The sequence below is a fragment of the Saccostrea echinata genome, unplaced genomic scaffold, assembly GCF_033153115.1.
Source record: "Saccostrea echinata isolate AGI-Se365-2 ecotype Australia unplaced genomic scaffold, CSIRO_AGI_Sech_v1 ptg000014l, whole genome shotgun sequence".
In the NCBI taxonomy this organism is placed as follows: Eukaryota; Metazoa; Mollusca; class Bivalvia; order Ostreida; family Ostreidae; genus Saccostrea; species Saccostrea echinata.
Window position 1 is genome coordinate 3,284,631 of NW_026889763.1, and position 24,829 is coordinate 3,309,459.

At 33.2% G+C, this 24,829-nt stretch overlaps 1 protein-coding gene across 1 annotated transcript in view; it reads right to left on the reverse strand.

The window, feature by feature from the left end:
• LOC133187000 (uncharacterized) overlaps positions 1 to 24,829 on the reverse strand; it is a 240,078-nt gene that overhangs the window by 134,128 nt on the left and 81,121 nt on the right. The gene's annotated exons all lie outside the window — the stretch shown is intronic.

The following is a 24,829-nucleotide window of genomic DNA, read 5'->3' on the forward strand; positions in this document are numbered from 1 at the left end:
TATATTGATAATTTCATCCACTTAAATTTAGAGACAAGTTGCTGTCCTTCAAAAAGGACTGCAATACGTGGACCATAGACATGTGTTCCTAACAGAAAGAAGTAATACAATTTCCATATATGTGAAATATTTTGCTTACGCTCAGAGTTTAAAATATTGTCCATGTATAAGCAGTGTTGTTCAGCTTGACAGGGAAGACATTTCTGTTAAAGAAAGGGGACACATCTGTTGAAGACACCATATGTTACCAGGCCCGTAGGAACGGGCGGGTGGATTTTGCCAATATATACTTCACTGTAGAAAAGAAATTTATTTCGCAGTGGTGTCCTATCATTAATTTTGCCGGTAAATACTGAAAAATAGAAATGTAAGCTAATTTACGGTCATGTCCCCTAAAGAAACATCAAATGAAGTTTTCTTTTTTCGATTCAAGAAATTCTGTTATCCCCCCCTTTTTTTTCCAGCTGACATTGCTTTCTACGAGCATAAATTCACAATACTGATATCAGAATTATGTCATCTGTTAATGTTAAGCTAATCGTCTTATTAAGTTTATTTTATTTGAAACTGAAAAGCCATCTGAAATATTCCATTTTTTAAAACGAATTCAATGTATTGACGTCGCCCATGTGAGGTAGTGGTTAGAGCGTTTCCTCTAGAGTCGCGGAGTAAGGAGTTGATCCTTACGTCGCGGGTTCGCATCCCACTGCGAGACCGGTCTTTCGGATGAACCGTATTCGGATGAACCGCTTTCGTATAAACCGAGGTTCCATTTCGCAGTAGGTGCTGGCCCAAAAGAGATCTCTCATTGCTCAAAGGAGAGTGTTGTTCCCCTCGACAGAGAAGATATTACTGTTAAAGAAATGAGACATGTCAGAATGTTTAAAATGCTTGCCAAATAGATACCCCGAATTTTAGCGAGATGTCGATGATGGGTGACTTCTTATTCAATTAGGGCGTAACGTCCTAAGGGCGAACTGTCTAGCATTCATTACCAGGCAGGCACAGTCTCACATCTGTGAAGTGCATCCAGTTACAATTTCATTGTGAAGCATCTTGCTCTTAGCGTTTCTATTTAGTCATGTATGTATTATAATAAAAAATGACATTAATCTACAATTTACTCTTTTTTTTTTTTTTTTTTTTTTTTTTTTAATTTTTTTTTTTTTTATTTTATTTTATTTTAGCGGGGAGAATGTTTAATTACATAGTGATTCATTTATTTGGAAAGATAAACTAAGTTACGTGGCTGAATACAAGAAAAGTTGACGTGAGCCCGTTGCAGAGGTGTCTGAGAAGTAAACGAACGACAACACTGCAGGGGAGATTTGAGAAGAGATTGTATTATTACATTTTCAATAAAATACTGTAATTCATTTATTTAATAAAAGTGATATTCTGTCACAATGTGACAGAATATCTGAGGTGCGACATAACTCTCGCTTTTCCTTCCCTTCATGAACAATGTTGTAAAAAGTATTTCCTGGCCTGTTATAAAGATAGAAAGAATAAATAAACTACAACAACCGTCAAAGGTTCTCCAAATATGCTGTTGAAATTCGTGTTTACAATGTTTTCAATCTCACAATCGCTAAGCTGTGACGACTTAAACGTTCAACTATGACGTCACACCGTGTTACAAAGAGTCAGAGGCAAAGTGAAAATCAAAGAAAATGTAATAAACACACTCACTGTAGTTGGATATGGAATTTATTTCACTCGTGAGATATGATTTTTGTGATGTTTTCACCCGTGCTTTAATTTGCACTCGCAAAAATATCAAAAAATCATGTCCCACTCGTGAAATAAATTCTATATCCAACTTCAAAAAAGTAAGTATCCTCTTGTTCCTCCATCTATTACACTTGTTATTCTAAAGCTTCTGGTGAATGAAGCGATTCACGTCAGTTTGTTTTCATTCACGTTGGAATAAATCTAAGAATTGTTAAATTTTAGAGTTAAAACTTGAAATTCCTCTGGTCACTAATGACCAGACATCTCTGAATAATATTGATGTATCAGTGCAAACTTGTATGGCTATTGATAAACATAATTCTCTAAACAGCTTTACATGTAACTTGGATATATGGAATGTGAAGCGTTTGACGCTTCCAAGGGCTATTCTGATAATTATGTCGACTTGTCAGACGTTCATGCAAATTTGTCAGATCTTTAAGTCAACTTTCATCTCGATAATATTCTTCATGATTAGGAACTTGGTATCTTGATGTTAAAACGCACTGATGCCACTAAATACGGAAGCGTAAAGGTCTCTACACTTGTTTTGTTTTATTTTTGTGTTGCCTGCAGAGCAGGGCGGCACTTAAGGATCACTTTACCCGGCTTCTGTCTGTCTGTCCGTATGTCCGTCTGTCACACCTTGTATCTCAGGAACTGTAAGAGATATGGATGGGATCGGGATCCCACAACGGATCGTGTAGAATTGGTGTAAAAACTTCGAAACATACATTAACACAGTCATGTAAAATGATAAATTATTATGTATAATAATTTCAACTTAATTATTCATTTGAGGGTTGGGAATCATACTTACTTTGATTGTCATACTCTATCCTATCGCAATCTTATACTATGTGTATATGCTTTTTTTGTGCATTCATGAACTATCATGCTAGTAAATAAATAGCTAAACACACTTAGATTTATTTACATCTTTAATGAAGCTACAAAGCAGGCGATACATGTGTTCCTTGGAACATTCTAGTTGTACATTGTCTTACTTTTTATTGTCCTATCAACATATAATCTGTTATGACTTTTTATTTCCATTTATATGTTGCATTGTATCTGGGTATTTTTAGAAAATTTTTCTGTATGATGGAATTTATTGCTAAAAGATATATTAACTTAAAACAAATATTGATTTGAAAAAATATTTATTTAAGAATGAGAATTAAAGATATCGACGTAGTTAGTTCAACACACAACAATAAAAATATATTGATAATAGTTAAATTTATATAAAAATGGTACCATTTCTATGGAAAAAGTCTGTTCAAATATCGTTCTCCAACTAATTTCACGGGAGCGGGAAGTCTAATGAAACATCAAATTACTCAGATTTATTGACGGCACATGCACAGTGTAGCATGTATAAAGTGTAAGATATTTGTAGTATGATTAGAGTATTGAAGAAGGGGGTGAGAGTGGCATGATCAGTTACATTGTCCCTATTAAAGCAATAATCAATCTATATCATTCTAATTAATAAAAAATAAAATATATATGCAAGTCTAGTAATAATTTAATATTTTCCTTATGAATAAAATCATCAATCTCTCTTGAAATAAAAAATTATATGCTTACAAAGTATGCAGAATTACAGAATTTAATATTGATGTGACTAAAATAATTAGTGACGGCTCCCCCCTACATTGTTGCAATGTTCCCTTCATAAATACATTTAGTACTAGTCCTATTCAGGGATAAAACGAAAGTAACAATATTATAAAAGTGACACTGGCTATGTGCAATGTAAATATTTGATTTTTTTTTCTTTTCATTCTGTCCTAAACAGAAATGTATACGTAAACCGCCATAGTCTTGAACCCCCCCCCCCCCCCAACTCAAAAAATAAAAACACTGAATTATGATAGAATATATTTCAGAAAAGATTTAACTATCAGCACGTCAGATCTAACTTCTTATTACTTAGATGTATGTAAAATAATATGTACTTCATTGCAGCCAATCTGCTTAAGCTTATAGATATGGGGGTCATCCAAATAAAATACTTTGGGAAAAACAGTGGTTTAATTATCCAACTGCGAGTATTCTTCTTTTTTCGGAATATATTAGCGGATCTATAATATACTCAGGAAGCACAAAGATACTCTTGCCTCACCCCTCTTCGAAAGTGGTGATGGGGACAGTAGCCCCCTATGACTGGGCATATTGTAGTACGACTGCTACCCCAAGACAGTCGGGTTCGGGGTGACTGTCACTTGTCAGTGACTATTTACTATATCTGAAACACACAAAGTAAGACAAAGATAACAAAGATTTGATGGATGTTTATTTACAATGAATAAATATGAAAAACTGGTACCTCCAGTTTTACATAGTGTAAATGAAAAAAAAATATGATATGATTGATAATGAAATTTTGAGGGGGTTAATTAAATAATTTGGAAAATATAGACTTTTTAATTTTATATAGAATTTTACGTGGCTAATTAGTTGAATTTGGATCGGGCTCGAAATTCCTAATATTTAGATTAAGTATGGCGCCTACTGTGAAAAGGATAAATTTTAGAGAGAAAAAATTAGTAAGTTATTGGGATGTGCCCTTAAAATTGATACCGAAATCGGTATGCAGTGCTCTGAAACGGGAAGATGGGCTTACCCGTAGATAATGTGCTTAGAGCAGTGAACGCAAGAACTCGCAGTCCACCGAGACTCTCGATACACGGCCTTATATAGTGTGAGTACACAAAAGAAATGGTCACCCGACCGTGAAACGTTAAAGTACACCTTATTGGATAAAATAACAGATGATAAACCTATCAGATAACATTTAAGATATAAGGTTACGGAATTAAAGGCAATATGGACAACAAGTGTAAACAAAATGTACTTATGTTACAGTATTAGATTTATTAATTTATTTAATAAATCTATAATGTATTTCATATGTTTTTAAATTGTAAATATAAATGCATTATTAAATCTTTAAAGGTCACCCAAGTAGAACAGGCAGTTCCTGTACTTAATTATTATTGCCTTGGGTTATGAAGGTTCTGGTCTTTGGTCTTTGGTTTGAAGTATTCACTGTTTTCATTGGTTTGGACTTTGTAAGGTTGTGTTTTATTGGTTCAGTATTTTTCCCTCCAAAAAAGTTGTTTGTTATGGTCATTCTTTGTCCAGTATTTGTCCAGAGAGGGTTGTATTTACTAAGTTTTATAATTACGACTTTCTGACATTGACAGAGACAATACTTTTCTCTATTAAGGTAAGATAACATTTATATACTAATTTTAATATGATTTCTAATATTTGATTTAACTGTAAAATCTGTAATTTTGCCAAAGTTAATTCCATAGCACTAGCACGGTCAGAATCTGATTTGAGAGTCAGTATTTAAGGAGTAACTGTTTTATTGAAAGTATTTTCTTATTTTATATATATCTACTAGATATTTTTACGATGATAGGTTTACTTATGTAAACTATGATAATTTGTAGTTTTATGATCTGGACATACGTGTACAGTGAGCCATATTGTGACTACAATGAATGGGAGAGGCTCGGTCCCATAGATTGGTATGATATTTATGATATTAATGTTTTTACATATTTTATGACAATCCTGAAATAGTAAAGTCTGTGTAGACATTATTGCAGCATATAAATCAGTTTTTGTCGTATATATGTTTTTATATTTTTCAAAGCGTAATATTAAAAGGGGGCATTGATTGTATGTAAATCATGTACAGAGTTACCTCCCTTTATGCAGTGTATCTGTTAACCGCAGATTGTAATTACTATATTGATATGGATATATCAGAATTTTTATGCTATATATTTATTATTTGTTATTATGATTTTTCAGGGCATTATTCCAAATTCCTTCATTGTTCCATTATTCCAACTATCCTATGTGTTCATCTGTGAATGTAATAAATGGAGATGTCAGTAGAACCCTGAAACGGACTTATTTATATTTCCATGCTCCAGATTTATAATAAGACACCGTTACACTTAGAAAGCATGAGGCAGGTAAGCTATGGACTTTAAGAAAATATATACTATCTTTGTACTAAGTAGCTAACTTTATTTGATATACTTAGGTTTAATAGTAATTGGAGGGCTTATTTAATATAGAGATAGATTATTCAGATAAATATGATTTTTATCACATTATAATCTAACACCTGATGTCTCTCTATCACCCTTTTTCAAAACATTTTTGAATCTGTATTTTCCTATAATCGAATACAATGTACCATAGCAAATACATGGTACAGGAGTTTTCACTCGATTCCGAGTGAAATGAAGATTCATTAGAATTCCCGCCCCCGCGAAGTTCATTCAATAATAATATTTTCTCTCTTCCTTCTCGGAGATATTCATATATTTATATCGATATATCTACATATTTTTTTTTTATTTTTTTTTATTTTTACAAAGCAACACCACTATATTTAATGATTAAATATCTTGCTTTGATCAATATCTTAAAATCAATATTTTTTAGGTCGATAATACTTATAGCAAGAAAATTAATTAAATAAAAGAAGGTGCCTTAAACTATGTAAAAACATCTGAATATGTGTATAAATAAGGAGTTATAACACTTGATAAGACTATAAAATATAAGACAATATTTACATTTCTAACAAATTTCCCCTATGATTCTTTTCAAAATAGAATACAGTACATTTTCTCATGAACTACCATGGATGAGCATGAATATCTCCATTGCTACGTCATAATACCTTACTTGACGTCAAAACTATAGTGCAAACTGTTTTGCTTTAAAAATGACAGTTGAATGGCGTTATTTGTGGCAAATCATCAGAAAATTAATGTAAATATAATGTAAATATAAGAAATGAATTTTATTTTTGAAAATAAGGTACATGAACTACAACGCATTCATTCAGCTAACGCGCTTCATGAAATATGCCGGCGTGAAGCGTCGTAGTTCATGTCCTCATGAATTTTCAAATAGGAAATTCATTTCTACACTTTATAACACAACAAGTGTAGAGACCTCTACGCTTCCGTAACTAACTGACACATACTTTTCATCATATCTGACACCTCGGTATACGTGATCAACATGTCAACATCATTATTTGACAAGTCAACATACTTTTCTGACAAGTAAAATAATTTTCTGACAAGTAGACATGTTTTTCTGACAAGTCGACTTAATTATCTGACATGTTGATTTTCAGGTGTTATAATGAATTATCAGTAAATGACGTCAACTTTTCAGATGTTTAAACGAATTAAAGATAATGATGTTGACAGATAATTATTTCCATTTGTCAGATATTTTTGTCAACTTGTCAGTTTATAATGTTAACTTTACATGCCAGTTAACTATGTCGACTTGTCAAATATATAATTATGTCAACTTGATAGATTCTATTGCTGATTTATCAGAAAAATATGTCGTCTGGATGGTACAAACTTGGCATGGACACGTTTTCATTTCGAAGAATTGATAAGACAACAAAAAAATCTCACAAGTCGAGATGATTATCTGACAAATAGTAGAATAACTATTCCACTAGATACACAGGCTGGCTGCAGATTAATTTTCCTGAAATCGGGAGAGACTCTACTCAGAAAAGCGTATGGAGAAATGGCCAAAGGGTTCATTTTGCTAATGTGCCATATCGTATCTAATATTGCAGATTTCTGTTTAATGCATTATAATATAAGGAAAACACAGAAAAAACAGAGATAACAAAACATCATCAATTCGGAAAAATGTCTTCCTCATATGGTTCTTATTTTTATTGTATCCTTAATCGGAATCCACTCTTTTGTTTACAAAATGACAAACAGTTGATAGTTCCTTTTGAGTTTGAAAATCTGAAAATTTCGTTACTTAGATATAGAAACATGTGGAGAAATATCTGGGAACGGTTCTGTCAAGTCAATTTGAAATATATGCCATTTTCTGACATAGTTCTTCCTTATATAACGTGAAGGTGGATAAACATTTCCAGTTTCAAAAAAAAAAATCAATCAATCAATAGTATAAAAAAGAAAAGGCCCAGGGATCACAACGCCCTCCTGTGCTATCAGCTACTCCTACCACCAAATCAACTTTGATTCCTGTATTTACACATACCTCCACCTCAACATCTAGCAGCTATTTTATCGAAGCTGGGGAAAACGATCATATCCCTGATCAAAGATCATCTACAAACCAGATGCCATCCCCAACACTGGGTCTTCCCGGTTACACATGTACCTAAACAACAGCTACCTGAGCCGCAATCATTAGCATTGCAACCATTGCTGGAGACACCCCAGCTACAGGTACTTGTGCTCCACAAGGGATGGCAAAACATGTGGGATTAGGAATTGACCCAAAAAATAAAGCAAAAATATTTGCTAGGGAATTTGTTAAATGTTCAACCCTTCTACCCAAACCTCAACACGCACATGGACAAGACTCTAAATTCCACTCTGCTGAGAAGGAGGGGCAGTTGATGTTTGTCAAGGCCAATGACACATTAAAAATAAGGTCAATTAGTAAATTGCCAAAAGCCTTTCATATTTTTGTTTCCATTTACTGCTACAAACACCCATCTGAAGTCGAGGACTTAATGACATATACACAAATTGTGCAAGGTATAGCTAATATAAGTCTTGTGGGGATGCTGCTGCACTGGATTATGATGAAAAATTTCGCCAATGGCATGAAGCCTCCCCACAGTACTGTCCATGGAATCAGAAAAACTTAGTATTATTCAAGGATGCTATGGTCCTAAGTCTAAGTTCAAAAAGCAGCCCTTTCCTGCAACCCAGACCCGATACCGGCATTGTTTCACATTTAACAATAAAGCATCCTTCCCCAAGGGTCACAATTGCCCCTACCTACACATTTGCCAAAATTGTACAGGAAAACATCCCAGAACCACTTTCCTTAAATTTAAGGCAGGACGAAATAACTCCAAATCTAAACAATTTACCTGTTTACCTATGATACTGTCCGCAAACCAAAACCTTCGTCCAGAAAAAGACTAATGCTATTAGCACTCCTATCAAAGTAACCAAACTCGCCAAGTATCTTCAGGGTTATGACACATCGCTTTATCAATTTCTGTTTCAAGGTTATAAGTTCGGCTTTAAAATTCCTTTTCCAGATACTCGCCATTTTCGCCTATTCAAAAACATCTCATTTTTGAAAGGTCAATCTGATGTCCTTAAAAAGAATATTGAACTTGAAATTTAGGCCAATCGTGTAGCGGGTCCTTTTGACTTCCCTCCATTCAAAAATATGCAAGCGTCACCTCTTGGATGTACCTGAAAAGCAACCGAATGAATTCCGTTTCATACACCAATTTTCGTACACACAAGGATCTTCAATCAATAATAAATTCCACATGAACTTTTCACAGTTCACTATCAATCCATTCAGGATGCACTAAAAGCTATAAAAGAAATTGGGGTTGGTACTCTATTGGCAAAAACAGATTCGGAAAATGCTTAAAAGCAAGTTCCAATTCATAGGGATGATTTTGAACTTTTGGGTTTTTGAATAGATGTGAATTTTTTCTATGACAAGACACTCCCATTCAGTTTAAGTTATGTCTGTAACCCTTTTGAGAAATTCATCACATCTCTTCATTAGATTCTTCAAAACAAGTTCTCAGTTAAATATTGTGTAAATATTCTGAATGATTTTCTGTTCACTGGCAATCCGGGTTCTTCAGAATGCCATGATGCTTTCGCGTTTTTTCATGTCTTTGCTCAGGAAAATAATCTGCGTATCAAATCTGGAAAAAAAAACGTTTTGCCTACTACAAAAAAGACAATCATTGGTTTAAAGATAGATTCGTTGACTTTTGAAGTCCGTCTTACTGACGAGAAGTTAATTCATTTGAGACAACCATTAGCCAAATTTAAGAAAATGCGCACAGCTATTCTTCGTGAATTACAAACCCTCATTGGACTCCTAAATTTTGCTTGCAATGATTTGCCTCCCGGTCGCCCCTTTTTGAGAAAAATTATTGACCTAAGTATTCAAAAACCTCACCACCATCAAAACCTGGATCAAAAACCTCCCCACCAACAAAACCTAGATTAAAATGCTCGTGCTGATTTAGAAGCATGGTCAATCTCTGTTGAGCATTTTAATGGCCGGGCCGTTTTCCCTTCTGAACTAACCTGTATCTCAGAAACTTTGCAACTTTTTATAAACGCCAGTAATTTAGGCTATGATTTTTTTTTTTTTTTTTTTTTTTTTTTTTTTTTTTTTTTTTGTACTAAATGGGTTTTTGACCCATTTGATACCTCTTGGCAGGAACCTCGCGTATCAGTCGCGGAATTCTTTCCCATCATTCTTGCCATTGAAACCTGGGGATCATCTTTGTCATCTTTGCCAAATACAACTATTGTGCTTCATTTCAACAATATCGCTTTTGTCCATGTCATATACAAGTTACCATCTAAATCTCATGAAACTCATGATCGTGAGGCGCCTTATGGTAATAGCCAATACCTATAAAATTCATTTTCATGCAGAACATATCCCTTGAATGTATAACACTGCTGCTGACCTTTTATCTCGATTACTGATTCAACAATTCAAACTTGCTTTCCGGAGATAGACAGGGAAAGTACTTCAGTTTCAAAAACATCTCTGCATCTCTGAGGAGTACAGCAGATTTCCTGATCAGCAACTCATTGTCTCAAGATTCGTTAAATTCATACAAGTACATTTTATCGCGATACAAAGACTCAATTAAATTGTATTCATCAGAACGGAGATCCACTTTCACCATCACTGGTCCATTTACTTCTATATATTGCGTATTGTTTCAACTATGGTTACCAAGGATACTACTGCGCATGTGCAAATGGGTATACTGGTCAACACTGTGATGCCTCTGTGGGTCAGTAAAACGTTTATTGTCACCAAAGATTCATTTTACTGTTGAATATTCGGTTAATAAAAAATAATAATGCCATTACTTTTTAAAACTCAAAATTACAACAAAGAACCTAAATGATTGCCGTATTTCGTCAGGTATGATAATACACTGTACAATATTCGATAAGAATACATTGAACATCGACAGCAAAAGTATAATAACTGTGTATAATCATGATATTTACAAGGGAGGGAGAACATATATATAATTACGCATTCATTTTTCCTTTGTAGATTTAATTTATTTTGTATAAGAATTTAAGATAACGAACAGTAACCATAACAGTGCGCATTTGAGCAGAGCAAATATGAACCTTTGAAAACATCAGAGGTGAGATAAGGTGTCACGAAAGAGTCAGTCAGTACCACCAAAACCCAAATTTCTGCACTAAGTTTTAACTTTAAACTCGGGAACTATCAAGACTTTACACAACATTTTCTAATAAAAAAGGCAACTACTGGGCTACAACAAACTCAGCCCTTTTAATTTACTGACACCAGGCTGTCCATCACACGTTCAATTTTGACAAAACTAATTCATGTCCTACCCCATATTTCAAACTCGGCCTTTATCAGAATAATGCTTCTTTCAATGTTTCTTTACCGTTCACGGTAGCTCAGTCGGTAAAGCGCTCGCTCCGTGATCGGGAGGTCGTGAGTTCGAATCTCGGCCGCGACTGACCTAAGTCGATAAAAAAAAAGGGTAGGAACTGTTCCTTCGCCATGCGCTCGACACTTTGAAGTGAAAGTTGCGGGTCCTTCGGATGAGACCTTAAAAACCGAGGCACCGTGTCACGACAGGCGTTGGCACGATAGAGATCCATCACTGCTCAATGGCCCTGAGTGCCAAGTAAAGGTCAAAATTTGAAGCCCTTCACCGGTATATAGTGACGTCTCTATATGAGTGAAAAATTCTCGGATGGGAAGTAAAAACAACAAACAATCAATGTTTCTTTTGGCATTTTATGCATTCCTTCTGATTGGAGAATTGACAAAACTGACAGTGTAAAGCAGCACCATATCCTTGCTAAACACTTGAAATTTATTACAAGTGACCAGTCAGAAAATTGCATTGAATTGACAATCCCCCACTGCAAACATTCCAATAAATCTTTCGTTTTGCAAATTCCGCAGAATCCGAAAGAACTGTTATGCCCCTATAAACCCTAAAAAAAAATATCGTTACGAGTTCGCCATTCTCCTAATGAAGTCTTATTTTCATTCATGGACAGCACAACAGTGTTACGAAAAAAATTATGGGCCATCTACACTTAGCTCTGTCTGCATGTGGGGTTCGAAGGAATCTTTATCAGGCTCACAGCTTTCGAATAGGGGTTGCTTCATCAGCAGAGTCTGGTTTGTCGGATATTCAAATCCAATATATTTAGAAGTCGACAGCATTTAGGAAGTAAATTCGGATTCCAGTTTTTAAACAACCATCTAGGGTGTCACTATTTTTTGGATCTTCATGGATATTTCTCTTCCTGTGGTTCCACGAAGTCAAGAGCTTCTGGTCCAACTCCATTTTTGTACATATTGCATGTTAATTCACCATTAGGATCACGAAGTCACGGGCTTCTGGTCCGCATTCATCTTTTTACCTATGACATTTATTTCACCATCACTAGGCTCTAATTGGCGACAAATTTAGTCGATTGTCACTTGGTTTGTTTTTTCAGCGCACGTGCGAACGAAATTTTGCATAGTGTCAGTGCACACAGGGCTCAGGAAGACCAGATAAGACATTAAGCTGCCCCAGGTAATCTTTGATTCCAGAAAATCGACAGTTGTGAAACACAGTTGATTGGACGGGTGAAATGATCAATTTGTTCGCCAATTAAATTCCCACTCATTAGACATATTGCTTAGACATTAATGTTAGGTCGTATTTACGAACGAGCGTAAAATGTAAATCGTGTTAAAAATTATTCTTGATATTATTATAGTTTTGAAGGTCAAAGGTTCCCAAAAAGACTCCGGACAGTCGTTAAATCGATGGAGTTTTACATGCATGCTTAAGTATAAACCTTTTGGCATTTAGCTGGTTTATATTTCTTGTCGATGTTTTTTTTTTCTTTACGATTGCAATAGACTCCCCCCCGGGGGGGGGGGGGGGGAGGGGGGGGCGTGTAGCCAAAATGTCCGTGTATTGACTTATATTAGCTTATAAAATAGGCGCCTAAGTAAAATAAGTCTGCCGACTAAATATTTGCATTGCCGCCTAAATATTTTTATTAGGAGCCAGCTGTAGCTGGCGCCTAAATTTTAGAAGTCACTTAGAGACCTGCTTCATGAGCTTCTGGTCCACTTCCATTATAAAATGTTTACTTATATAAATAGATGATTTCATCATCGGAGGATTCCGTTCAAAACACTATCTTTTGCAAATTTTTGTTTATATATATATATATATATATATATATATATATATATATATATATATATATATATATATATATATATATATATATATATGGGGGGGGGGGGTGTTTCATATACATCCTTAGTAATGGATATTGATTACGTGGCAAACTGGCATAACGCGTAATAATTGATATTATGCAAACATTTCCATTGGGATTTTTGTTTTTTTTATTTAATCTAACTTCATAAATAGGTGATTTCATTACACTTAGCTGTATATACAGTCTGTAAATCTATGTTTTCTTGAGCACTGTCCTTATGATTAGAAGATTGTAGATTGTAGCATTTCGAAAACATCCCATAAGTATAGGACATCCAATATACACAACAAATTGCAAGACATGGCCAATAAAACCAAGAATTCTTGTTTTCTGTTAGTATAAACCATATTATACAAAGAATACTGTTTTCAATAAAGATAGAAAACCTGCTTGCCAATTCTGTTTTCTGATAATTCTTGATTCCTTCTCTGTAGTCAATAAATTTGACAACATTGAAGAAATTCAAGCACGCATCTGTGATCAGTAACAGAATATGCCTCATTTTGGTTGGTTTTGATTCATATTCTTGGTTTGAGGCATGTTTTTTGATGGACGAAATGGCAATACACACTATAATCCTGTATGCTACAAACAAATAAAACCAAACTGTAAATTCTGATACAAAAAGTGAAAAAATCACAATTCTTGCTCCAATCAGGACAAGTTCCTTGAAAAGTGAGAGGAATTTTCTACCATACTTGATCTGTTCCCTATTCCTCTGATTATCAGGGGTTTGTGTGGAATTAACATGCTGGTCTCTGGCGTGTTCTACTTCTTGTTTTTTGACATATTCTTTGTAAAAATACAGGACTATAACGACACTCAGTACAGAGCCTGCAAGAGTAACGTATCGAAAAAGTCCTGTAAGAAAAAAAGAATGCATTATACCTCACTTCAGGAAAAAAAATCGTATAAAAATTCTTTTGCTTTTGTTTTTGCTTTGTTTGTTTTTTATGCTTTATATGCATGTAAGTCTAAATACAAACACATACAAAACTATCATTTATTTAGAAAGGCAACGTCATATTTAAGGGCCATTAATTTCAGCATTTTGGGATATATATTTGAAACTGTACAGTTCACATTTTAAAAATATTGTAAAGAAAACTTGAAAATGCATCAGGAACACAAAAAAGACATTTTTGCTCTTTTCCCCATCCTTTCCCTCATTAAAATGATGACATCCCGGTTACAAATTTAAAATTTGATATTTGTGGGTATACACTATATGGTGGCATCTGATGTATAATTTTACCACCTATATCGGGTCGTAAGGCACGGTTTCAATAGAAATTTTGCCCTGTAATTTTCTTAAATATGAAAGAGATGAAAGAAAATAAAACTCATGCCTTTTGAATCATTGGAATTCCATGCATTAAGGAGATACAAATCATTTTTCTCAAATGACCTCCTTAATGCTAATTGTGACGTCATGAACTTGTGCATTTTCCCGTATTTTCTTAAAAAGTAGCAAAAAACATCAATTTTCAGTAGAATTTTCTATAAAATAATATAATGCACATGCATCGCCCACTAAGATTTTGATATATGTGATTTTTTTAAAGGATTTTTCACAACATATCCAAATATTAAAGTGGGCGACGGCTGTGGACACTATTTTCTTAAGGGAAATAACCCCTGAAATAATTCATTTTGAGGCTTTTTATGTTTAAAACTTTATAATGTACCACATTATTGATGTCATATTTCCACAGTGGTCCTCCTTAATGCCATATTCTTTCACTATTTTTCACATTCATATACTCAACTCATATTTAAGCCAATTTCATAACTTTTTAAGAACATTAGATTTTTAGGGCACAATAAATCCCAAATCGTACCTTCTTCTTTGCTTTCATGTATCACCATGTTTACACAATAGTATGCTACATGTAATCATCGATCCCACCCACACATAAAATACGCGGGTAGGTTAAGGCTACACCGAGAGATATCCTACTTGCCTATACAATATGACGTCATAGTAAGGTGTATGACGTAAACTTTAGAGAGAATGATTTATTAATATCTATATTTAAAGTTTAATTTCAGGTCCGAGAAATGAATGGAATCATTCAAAAACATAATATAAACTAAATCTTGTCGTTTTGGGGTGGTATAATTAGCTAAGTATTTATCACGGGGGTGAAATACCAAACCCATGACGTCATAACTGTTGATCAAATATTTACCGAGTGAAAATTAAACGTGACGAGAATCCATGTAAACAAATATATGAAATTGGAGTTTTAAAGCATATACCGTGAATTCCATAAGGAATTAAAGATTAAGAATCAGGTACTCTGCTTTATTTTCATCATGTTTTCTTTTACTGAACACAGGCAGTGGTTTGAAATCCCGATCAGCCTTTTCTCTGTCGTTCTATAACAACAAAGATGCAAAAGTTCAACACTACGCCGCATACCTTGAAACATAATTTTGTTTCCATCGAAAGCTTGTATTCTATATTACTTGGAAAGTGCTGCTAGAATCGTGTGGTTAACATGGATTGATGAAAATTCCTTGATCGTATGTACAAAACGTAAAAAAAATTGGTAAGGTTTCATGCGAAACTTTGGAATATTTTTTTCTGTGTCGGGAGAGTGGGATTCTAGCAGCACTTTTCATGGCCCAGTGATGTTCTTACATAATTATTCTTACAAAAAGAAATGATTTATCCCCGGCGAAGTGTTGAACTTTTCACTTTTTTCATTAAGGCATTTTTTCTATTTATAGACGACACGTGATGACGTCGTATTGGAGTGCTTCTTTCGGCCCAAGACTCAATGACATGTATACAATGGATAATAATAGTAAATGTTTTATCTATGGCTTTTCCGATTTATCAATATTACATTATATGAAAAAAGTCAAAATTCGCCGAAATATTATCTGGGTTCTGCCTTAACATACCTGCGTACTCAATGTTTTTTCGGAATACAAACAAAAGAAACAGAATATGTATGTACATGTAGCTAATTAACAACCAGATATTAGTAAATCATGTAAGTGATTCAATTGGCTTATCCAAGAAATGGCATAATTCATGAGTAATGCATACTTGTTTCTATTTTTTCATCATCGCAATTCGCTGTGTTGATGTTGATGTAAATTTGAAGAACAATCTGTGGCAGTGACTCAATGTTTATCTCCAGGACTGAGTGCACAAGGGGTGAATACCTCAAGCGGAAGGCAAAAGACTCATCGGGTCCACTTCCTAGACTTGCGATTAAACTAGACAATATTTTTAAAAACATGTAAATATTTAATCTGTGAGAAAAAAATGATATAATATTCTACTGTGAACTATTTCAAAAACCCTTAAATTTTGTCCTAGATATTATTTTATGGGTATTTGAATATTATTCTTTTATCTCAACAGGAATGAAAAAAAAACTAGAAATTTCTGTTGCACAATCTAACATTCAAGAAGATTAATAAATAGAAATGCGAATTCATAAGAGAGCAAAATCAGGCTAGAAAATGGAGGGTTATTGCGTGAATTAAAATAATATTCATCTAGTACATTTACACACACACACACCCACACACACACACATCTATCTATCTATCTATCTATCTATCTATCTATCTATCTATCTATCTAATAAACTTAAAATAATAAAAAATGTTTCTTATGACGATAAAACATAAATGTTTGATTACAAAAATCTAAAACTGATTCAAATCATCAAACAACTTATACTCACACAGCTATATGAAGTAGAAAGGCCGCTATAGGGCCAAACAGTACCGCTGTAATAATCTTTGCGCAGGAGATTAACTTTAAATCACGATTATATTTACCAAAGGTCAACACACAAACCACAATATAGGATATAAATACTGGTCCAGTAGAAAATGCTACTGTGAGCAGAAAGTATGTGTTGTTTCCGTCCTTCAAATACTGCAAACTGAGAAGCACATCCGATGAAATATCGTACACATATGCCAAAATGGATATACTTTCGATGAATACATGCCATCCTCCGGATCCTTTTCGCAAGTCAGAAGTATATTTTTTTCCAGATAACTTACGAAAACAATATACGACTCCGGCCAATAAATATGAAGCTGCAAACACTCCTAACACACTTAGACCAAGATAAGATAGATATTCCAAGTCAGAGGTCAGCAAGTCTAATAAGAAAAAAGATAAGTACTTATACATGTAATAATTAACAATTTCTATCTCGCTTTGCAGTACAAAGGTATTTATATGAATTTAGAGACAGAATTTTATAATTACCCGAGCAATTATGGGGACTCTGAGTTTTGTTTGTATTATATTCCATATTCAACGTCTTTCTCAATTATTCTGTGGAAAATATAAATTTTATGCAAAAGAAATGTCACCAATGCTAAAAAAGTAATAAAAAGCATATTTTATTCGATATATAAAAAAAAACACAGTGCGACGTTTCTCAACAATCTCCTTTTGTTTAGCTTGATAAAATCATCTATAGCGATTTTCATTAATAAAATGATGAACGTTCATTTATTTATCAGATGCATTAATTTTTAAAATTTTTACCTTTCAAAAGAAAAACATGGAAGTCTGTCCTTTTGCAAATTCTTTTTAACAGTTTAAATTTGTAGTCCAATAAATATATAGTTTTGTAAATCTCCTTCAGAACAACATTTAAATCTTTTTGCAAATACCCTCCAGTGTTAAACGATAAGATCGTTTCGTTAGATCAGATGTGTTAATTCTTTTTTAAAAAAATTCCTATATGTATTCAAGAGGATCTATTTTCTTCAACCGAAACCAAATCTGAATTTGATGTAATTGTTCATGTTTCACGCAGCGCACCAAAGTGGAGGGTACAAACAGAAGGCGGAGACTAATTTATACGGGAAATATTTACTATTTGACATCACAAAAATTACACTAATCTATAAATTACCATAAATAAAACGATATGCAATCTAAAATTTTCGGAGAGTCTTAAACTACATGAAAATTTACTGTTGCATGCAGTTTTGACGTTAGTTAAATCCCACATAGAAAGGGATAAACAAATCACTGAAGGCAATGCACTTATCGATATGTCATATTGTAAAATTTGACGCAGTCTGTATGCAGTGAGTTGCGGATCAAGAAATGTATCATAGAAATGAAATGAGCAGTTTTTATCAAATCATATATTGTTTTTAGATCTGTAAGAGGCCTTAACCTGGATACGATACCTGTTTTATTATTTTCTGCATATTTTTTTCCATTCATTTCCTAGTCAAGTAATACTGCTATGTATTTTTATGATTCATTGGGGGTAAGAGAAGGGTCTAAATAAATCAAGGGCATACCTTCAATGGATCAGACAAGCTTTTACTCGTAAACGGAAGAAGTATGAAGATATTTCAAAAGTGCTGCCAACCTGATGAATAATTATACATGTGTAAGTTAAATTAGCAGCACCTTTTCACAAATTACAAAGAGTGTTGAAAATAACTTGTTTTCGCTCTTGCAATATTGGAATTTATAGTTAACCTCAATACTGCAAGTATATTTAATAAAATTACGTGTCTGCCACTTTACGTGACAAATCTTAATTAAATTTCTAAACGTTCTCAACAATTAGTTTTTAGCCATGTTTCATCGGTTCGACAATAGTAAAGTACTAAAAAGAATCGCCCATCCTTGTAAAAATGTATTTTTCATCTTTAAAAAATCACAAATATTTCCATGGGACATTTAACTGTAATGCGAGAAAAATATATCGTATAATTAATTATTTGCAGGTATTTATTATTTATTCTTTTTATTCTTGTTTGTCAATAATTTACCTCGTTTTCAAATTGTGTATACGTAGAGCATGCTCTAGCGTATCGAATCAACTAAGATATATATACACCCAATATGCAAGTGATAAGGGTATATTAATGCATACAATGTAAGAAAGGAAAATTGACGATTGAAAAGTTTAAGTCATTGCGTTTATCATAAAGTTTTGTTGCTAGATTACCATTAACGCCTTTTTCTAGTAAAATATCCAAATATGAACAGATGTGTTAGATTATGTGCTATCTTTTATTTCAAGCTCACCGGGATATATCATGTCGGCATATGAATGGAAATAACTATTGTTAATTGACAATACGTCGTCAATATATCTAAATGTCTAGTTGAAGGCCACAGCAAGAGATTTTTTTTTCTCATGTATAAGATTTTGAATAAATTCTGCTTCATATGAATACACAAATAGGTCGTCTAATAACGGGGCGCAATTGATAACCATGGGAATTCCAACAGATTGTTGGAAGACCTGGTCTCCAAAACCACATAGAAACTTTCAATCAGAAACTCAAGCATTTTATATCATTTTCAGAGTTCTTCTGTGTACAATCAGAATGTTTTTAACAAAATAATTTTGCAAATGACCAATGACGAGGTAAGTAAATTTACGAGTTCCAATTTTATTGAAAAAGCAGCTGTCAATGAAAAAAACTGTCAAAAAGCCTGGACTTTGATTTATCATGGAAAATGATTGTATATGGATTTGAAGAGTCGTAAGTTTTTATGTTATTGATTTTGGTAAAATTTTGTGATTTCAAAAAGTTCTTTGGAAGTTTTAAGTATCCACATCTGATTTACACAACTTTTCGAATATATTGTCGCACAGTACTCCTGAAGATTCTCCTTCACTGCTGTTGATATATTAGTGAGGAGTAAAGAAACAGACTTGGTAGAATATTTACTGGAACTCTCTATGTATCTTTGTTTGTAAGTATTTTTATGAAGTTTCGGAATCCAATATAAATATAGTAATGTTTGAAAAGCGGTTATCTTGAATATCATATTCAACTAGGGTATACGGAATAGTAGATCCGTAAAACCAATTAACATCTTTCAAATTTAAAACAAGGGAAAGAAATAGTTGCCTTTATAAAACAAAAAAGTGAGTGTTTCGCCTTTTTACGTGAAATAAGCCACAAGAAAGAAAAAATAGTCCAAAAGAGTTTTCACTATTTGGTTGACAATTTGACACTTGACCTGTGTTGTCATCACAATGGTCGACAGATCGACAGTTGACACCTAAATGGTAAACTATTATCCCTCAAAATAAAGGTCGACAGGTCGACATCAAATTGCTAAATCTTATCCATCACAAAAAAGGTCGACAGTTGACACCCAACTGTGATGCTATTTTCACTTAAAACAATGGTCGACAAGTCAACAGTTGATACCCGTTCAGTTTCCTTTATAACTCAAAACAAAAGTTGACAGGTCGAAATATGACTACCTCTCGATATTCCTTTTACCCTCATAATATCCTCTCGAATTAATAAGCCTTAGTTTTGCGCAAACAAACACGACACATTAGGGTTAGTCTTGTAAAACCACTCGATTGATCGATCCCACCCGAGTTTAGGTTTAGTCCTCGGACCCATCAGAAAGATTAAAGTTAGTCCTCGAATCCACCTGAGAGATTAGGGTTAGTCCTGAAACCCGCCCGAGAGATAAAAGTTAGTGCTCAAATCCACTGGAGATAATAATCCATCGACCTGTCAACCCGTCGACTCATCTACCTGTCAACCTGTCGACTCGTCGACCTGTCAACCCGTCGACCTTTCTTCCTAAATACGTGTAGACCTGTCAAGCCAACAATCTGTCGACCTGTCAACCCGTCGACCTGTGTTTCTGAATACATATAGATCTGTCAAGCAAACAACCTGTCAACCTGTCGACCTGTCAGCCTGTCGATACGTCTACCTGTCGACCTGTCAACCCTTCGAACTGTCAACTAAACATTCTGTCAACCTGTCGACTTTTCATCCTGTCGACCTTTCAACCTGGCGACCTGTTCTGTTGTTTCCATGTCCACAATTTTACCAAAAAGTTTTTATGCTACATAGAATTTCTCCAAATTTCCTTATATTCTTTATATTATCATTGCACATTAATTCTTCAGACCTTTTGCGTATGAAAAAAATTACCGGTACTACTTATCCATATATCCTAGCTGAGCCAGATATCACGTGTGATATATAAGAAATTAATGTTAAGAATCAGGCAAGCAGATTTATTTTTATTAATTGTTTTCGTTTAATGAGGATAGGCTTTAATTTCCTCTGTCATTCTTAACAACAAAAATGCATAAGTTCAACGCTACGAGCATACATGTACTTTTCAACATACACATGTAATATTTGTCATATCGAAAGCTTGTGTTCTATTACATTTGAAAAGTACTGTTAGAATCGTATGATTACCATGAATTGATGAAAAATCTTCTATGGTATTTATAAAAAGTATAAATTTTGGTTTCATGCACAAATTGTGACAATTATTTCTGTGACGGGAGAGTAGGAAAATACCAACATTTTTCATCGTCCATAGAAGTTTTTCAGAATCAGAATATTGATATATTCCCGGAGTAGTGTTGAACTTTTAACTTTTTTCATTAGGGCTTTATTTTTAATGATAAACGGCACATAATAACGTCATAGTGGAGTGCTTCATTTAGCCTAAGTCGCATTGACGTCAATATCATGGTGAATAATTGTAAATGTTTTCTTTCCGTTGCTTTTCTGATTTATCAATGTTAACTTTTTTTTAAAATTGCATCTTCCTTCAGACAATTCGAATCAGAAAAGGAATTCTCATCGCTCAAGATGAATATCAAATGCTAGAAAATAGTCATGGTTTCCACATGCAAATTTTAAGTGTTAGAAAATAAAAATAAAAATTTAGTTTCTTCAGAATGACCAGTTTTATAGTAATTTAAAATCTAGTACAATTTGAATTGTTTGAAAATTTATCAAAGGATAATTACCACAAATGGCGTAAGATTTTATAAAAATATAACAGGTTATATGTATTGAGGTAAAATGTGAAAATAGTCGCTGATCGAGGCAAAGCCAAGGTCAACAATATTTTTCGCGGGATAACAATTTCACTCTTTACCCTAAATAAACATTTTTTGCAATACTGAATGTATTTAGAATGCATTTTAAAAACCATCACAGGGAACCATACTTGCAAGCATTCTAGATCTGCTCAGTTCACAATTTTTATACTGTTACCCATTGTCGTACATTTTCAACCGTAGCGATGTACTGTAATTTTACCCGAGCGGCGTGGTTTATACATGAAATAGTGTATTAGTACATTTTATCAAATGTTTTTAAACTAATCAGATTTGTCTAGTTAACATGAAAGTATAACAATATTAAATGTTTAAATTTCTTTCTTTTTCTATTAGTATACAAACTACTTCTAACATAAATCTTAGACTAAATAAATATTGAAAAAAAAAATTTCTTTTCCCACATTAAAATTTAATTCTGTTCCTATGAAATTACCTATGCTTCTTTCAGGATATAAGTTGATGACAACCCATGAGTTCTGTCAAAAATTAAAAACTTGTTCTTAAATTTTATGTTTATTGATTCCCAAGTTAAATATTATGCAATCCATTTTATACTTAGTATGTTTTTTGTAACATAAAATAAATAAATTTGCAAAAAATGGCCTCCAATTTATTGCCTTTACATATAAGTAGCATATTTAAACTGGCAAAATAAGATACATTCTGAAAATAAATGTAATACATGTAATACTATTTATACTGGAGATAAAAAGAAATACATACAAAACATTTTTTTAAAAAGGGTACGGTTTGAACACAAATCTGGCCCTGTATTTCATATAAGATCAAACAAATCGTTTTTCTTTTAATATATGACCTCTTATATGCCAATTGTGACTTCAGGAACTCGTGCATTTTCCCGTAGTTTCTTGAAAAGTTGCATTAGTCATCAATTTTGAGTGGTATTTTTTTCTGGCAATATGGACCACAAAAAACGCCCAAAAAGATTTTAAGAAATGTGGTTTTTACACAATATATCGGAAAATTGAAGTGGGCGACGGCTGTTGACACTTTTCTCTTAAGGAAAAAAACCTCTTAAATGAGTCATCTTGAGGCCTCTTCTATTTAGAATTTAGAAATGTAACAAACTACTGACGTCATATTTCCAAATGGGACCCTCTCTATGCTATATTCTTTCCTGATTTATCACACTGATATACTTTTCTCTCATATTGAAGCAATTTCAAAGCTTTTCGAAAACATCAAAATTATAGTGCATCATAAAGCCAAAATCCGTACCTTCTGATGAGGTTGTTAGATCATGATGTGGTTTACATTAAACAAAAGGTAAAATTGGAAAGAAAGTTTGTGATCTGGACGGAAAAATAGCAGTCTTTTCTTGACAAAAGCAGCAGATGAAGTTTCAAGTGGTTCACCAACTTGAAAGGTTACAAGTACAACTACATTGAAGCAGAATGCGGAGATCACATGAAATAGACATAATTAAAATATAAAAGGTAAATAAATTTTACAGCATGAAAAATGTGAAGCCAACGACCTGTTACGAAGTTTTTGATTCCATACAACAACAACAAAATGAAGAGAAGGGCAAACACGATACCATGGGGAAAAAGCAAGATATAGGATAAAATAAATCAATGTCAATGTTATCATAAATTTACTACAACATTCTGATTAAATTAGCATTTAGCAATGCATGTTAAAAATGTAAATTATTAGTTTTGTATCAAAATCGTATTTTTGCTTTTGTAGTAGTTAAAAAAAAAATAAGTCTAAATGTAAATATTGTAGTGCATTGATTTTAAAATACGCAGAACATCAAATATGTATTTTGCTCAAAATGATTGAGGTTAATTTATGCGTTCAGTCTTAAATAGTATCCGGTCTTCTAAGAAAATTATTAGACTATGACGTAAACGATCTTTAGATTACTAAATGCTATTTTTATGTTTAAACTGATGTACCTGTATTTTCAACCCAGCAAAATTTCATCTCCATCGGGAGAAATGTATTTAAACTATATTCATGAAACGAATCCCTGGTTTCAGTGTTGAATGTTACAAGCAGTAACTGTTGTTTTGTCAAAATATTTGTATTTTGCTTTGATTGAAATACATTGTATAAATGTTTCTTTTTTTATGTTGAAGTGAAAAAGCACAAGATTTAGAAGGAGTACATACTAAAAGAGAAATGATTTCCAATATCAATTTGTTAATGAAATTGGTACATTTATATTTGAACGGTTTTCAGAACGAAAAGCATGCTGAAAAAAAATCAGGGGAAAAAGTACAGAAATAATAATGACTAAATTGTAAGTGAGGTTTCTGTCCAAATTCTGATACTGTAAGGTTAGCTTGGATCCTGACGAATAAAAATTGATATATAGATCTTTCTAACTTTAAATTAACTCTGATGTTTTACAAGCGTTATCATAACATCTGTTCAATATCGCTAATCAAACTTTTTTGTTGTTGAAGAGATATAAATCATCAAAGATGCAGCAGAAATTTACTATAGCATTTTGATTAAACTGGCATTTTGCATTGCAAGTTAGAAATGTAAATTATACGTTCTGCATTATGATCCTATTTTTTGCAATTGGAAGTGTTAAACAAGGATAAGGATAAATGTTGTAGTGCATTGATTTTAGAGTACGCAGATTATGAAATCCAATGTATTTTCCTCAAAATGATTGAGGTTAATTTATGCGTTCAGTCTTAAATAGTATCCGGTCTTCTAAGAAATGCTATTTTTATGTTTAAATTGATGTACCTGTATTTTCAACGCAGCAAAATTCCATCTGCATCGGATGAAATGATGTACCTTATCTATATTCTTAAATCGAATCTGGTTTCAGTTTTGAATATGAGAAGCAGTTGTTTTGTAAAA